This window comes from Botryllus schlosseri, unplaced genomic scaffold (assembly GCF_051294905.1).
Source record: "Botryllus schlosseri isolate E-star unplaced genomic scaffold, Bs_hap1 Bs17a, whole genome shotgun sequence".
NCBI lineage: Eukaryota > Metazoa > Chordata > Ascidiacea > Stolidobranchia > Styelidae > Botryllus > Botryllus schlosseri.
In genome coordinates this window covers 2,426,809-2,430,268 of record NW_027648626.1, presented here as the reverse complement: position 1 = coordinate 2,430,268, position 3,460 = coordinate 2,426,809, and the positions used below count along the sequence as shown (strand labels likewise).

At 40.7% G+C, this 3,460-nt stretch overlaps 1 long non-coding RNA gene across 1 annotated transcript; it reads right to left on the bottom strand.

The window, feature by feature from the left end:
• Positions 1-348: 348 nt before the first annotated feature.
• On the bottom strand, positions 349-1,804 carry LOC145459749 (uncharacterized). Its single transcript, XR_013921552.1, has 2 exons — positions 1,492-1,804; positions 349-1,303 (listed from the first exon to the last, which is right to left on the bottom strand). It is a non-coding gene; the product is annotated as an uncharacterized LOC145459749 (long non-coding RNA).
• Between the last annotated feature and the right edge of the window lie 1,656 nt (positions 1,805-3,460).

The window sequence follows — 3,460 nt, the reverse complement described above, 5'->3', positions numbered from 1 at the left end:
AGCGCGCTATGGCGAGGTGGTGCGGGATAAATAATATGATTGGATTCTCGTCGACCAATGGTGTGTTCACCGGTGCTTCAATGACTCAACGTCAAGTTCATTGCGTCAGGTATTTCCCAAAGCCTTCCTCATGTACTTGCCCAAGCACAACAATATGCTATCATATTCTAGCTGTAGCGATGTCATTAAAAGACAACAGCACACAGAAAGCGGTCCCCTGCAATTTGAGTCAGCTCCTGAAAAATCGCAAGGGTAGGACCAGGAAGTCCGGTCGGAAAAGGCCTCGCCAGGTAGATTTTGACTATACCGTAAATCAGGGGTGGGCAAACTTTTGAGCTCGCGGGCCGCATTCGACATCTGAACAGAGGTGGCCAAAGTAGTCAAGAAGGCTACTCAAGTAGAAGTAGAAGTAGCGAAGAAAAAATCTACTCAAGTACGAGTAGAAGTACTTCTTCCATAAGCAACCTAAAACTACTTGAAGTAGAAGTAGAATTTTCTGATTTTAAATCTACTCAAGTAAGTAAGTAGTTGGGAAAACGATCGTAATTCGCTCGCGAGGATTGTCAAAAAGCTGCAAATTGGGCTATGCAAAATGTGAAGAGCTTGATTCATATTGATGCATACCAGCAGGTATCCAATTTTAGACAACATGAGCATTCGTTAACATCATGGGAGGAAAATGCTAATATTGATATGATAATGCGATACTAATCCTCTGTTCACTCGAACCGCCCATTTTAGAAAATATCGTGGTATGGGGCCCTCCCCCATATTATAAGGCCCGTAGAGTGTACTTGAGGAGCTATACGGAGAAGTTACAGTATCGAATACGGTGAAAACACTTTGAGCGATCAGTAAACGTTGATAAAAAATATGGAGGATCGCAAAATGTCATATTGTGTAGCTTTATTTCCGGAAATTACATGCATCACTACACTTGCTTCTCTACTTCAACATGTATGTTCTCCAGATAAAAAAACTGAAACTAATTAGAACTCAAAGTATGATACTGGGAATTGAAAGAGAAATATAAATACTACTTCTAAAAGCGAAAAATTTATTTCATGTCTTTAGTCCAGACAAGTTTCAAAGGCGGTATGCTAAAACAGGTCTAAAGTTAAAAAAAAGTCACAGTCCACTTTTCCAGATTAGGACACGCCATGGACTGCTAGATTACGATATGATAAGTAAATGCTAGAATGCGAAACATCAGTTTCAAACGTTATGTTGGGCCATATATACTGTGATGAAATATTTCATATGGGCGACAATGTGGTGTGAACGGAACCAGGAATCCCCTCACCTTTTTCTATACTGTATTCTTTACTTTCATTCAGTGTGCATGCCTCCTCTTTACTACGCCTAGGCCAAGGTGGGTGTCCAGATTCCATTGACAAATCCAAGTCGCTTCGACATCTTCCTGTCTATTCATTGTATCGCATTTTTTGTGGTGTATTGAACTGATAAAATTGCTAATAAACCAATGATGACCTAAATTGTATTCATCGATACTTTGTGAAATCATATTGGTCACTTCATATCCACTGAGCGCGAAGCGCGACGAATATTCTGGGTTTTACTCTCAACTTTTATGAAAGTTAAATGCTGATAATCCGTGAAAACAGCCACGAAATTCCTCAGGCTATCTTCCTGCTAGGTGGAAAAACTACTTCTACTTGACAAACTGAAAATAGCGAAAAGTAAGTAAGTAGTTCACAAAATATTACGAAGTAGAAGTAGAAGTAGCGGAAAAAATTTATACTTGAGTAAGTACCAGAAGTAGAGGAAAACTACTCAAGTACTTTAAAAAAGTAGAAGTACTTCGTTACTGACCAACTCTGCATCTGAATCCATTCGCGGGCCGCATTATATAAAATTGTGACTATACACCAAAACGCAGTAATGGTGTTTGATTATATCATATAGTGATGACATGGAGATAATATATATGCTTATTCAATGCAAACCAAACATTAGTTTGATGCTATCGGAGAAGCGTGAGAAACAGTGGCGAGATTTCATAGGCTGGTCGACTGCAATAACCAATTTGTCGGTTGTCCCGATTCTTAGAACATGATTGAAATTTAAATCTGTGAGCAGCGATCTGTTATTAGATTTACCAATTCCACTATTGGTACAGTTCCAGGACACACAATGCTGACAGCATCATAACCATGTTAGCTTCAAACACGCTTTTACTATGTGTAGATAAAATATAGATAGAATATAAATCCCATAATTGTACGCATACAGAGAACGAATCTACCTAAGACAAGCGCGAATCGTTTTTTATAAGCAGTCCACTGAAATAATTAAAACTGGACTGGCCAATCTGAAATCACACTCGTGATCCGAATTATGACAATGTCGTTTAGGATTTCTGTGATGTTTACCCGTTGAAACCTTTTAAACTGCGTGGGCCTTGAGATCGGGCTGTCGCGCCAGAAATTGAACATAAAAGTAATATAGGAAGTATTTACCCTAGAATTGTATGTAAATCGCGCGAAGCGCGAAAAAAATTTCAGTCGAGCTCAGCTTCGCGCCCTCTTCAGATGCTTTCACGACACCCAAGGAGGGTGCGCCCCTCCGTTTGACAACCACTGTCTTAGAATTATTATGGTGAAATATACTAAGAAAAAGGTCAATCAAGTCCCTGCATTAATTCGATTTTTAGTATGCATTTTATCAATATTTTTGATAAGTTTCTCTAGACTCTCGCGGGTCGCACAGAACGGTGTTGAGGGCCGCATGCGGCCCGCGGGCCGTAGTTTGCCCACCCCTGCCGTAAATAGTACACCAGCTCACCATTCAACACCAAGAAAACAGCAACCCAAACAACCGCTATTGCATTCTGATCTGTCAATGATATCCGACGAGCAGATGTCTGAAATCAATGAAGAAACAGCGCCATTGGACTTGACGACCGACTCTGTGAAGCTGCCCGCCCTCAATGATTACCCTTGGCTTTCGTCGTCAAAGGAAGATAAAGATCCGCAGCATGTGATACGCCAATGCTTGAAACCTGAGCAATGGCTAGATGATGAAACAATAGCGCGAGCGATAGAAGCATTTTGTACCGAAAAACCTTTGGTTTTGTTTTTCACCTCGTACAGGTATCAATGGACTGAACAAGATCACAATGTGCCGTCGCTATGCCGATTTGCGCGTAAGCACCAAGCAGCGAACAAAGACTTCTTCATTTTTCTAGTGCATGCTCCAAATCACTGGTACTGACAGTAGTTAACTTGAGTACCAAAACTATACTGGTGATGGACTCTTTTATATCTCATAATCGGACGAGATATGAGGGTATTTTTCGCAACTCATTCAAAATTGTCAGTGCTTGCTTCAGGGTTGCGAATGTGAGATGCACAATTGACGACTGGCTGTTTTTTCTGTGCAGGGGGACGTTAAACAACAGGAGAACACATTATCTGCGGCATACATGTGATGGCAATTG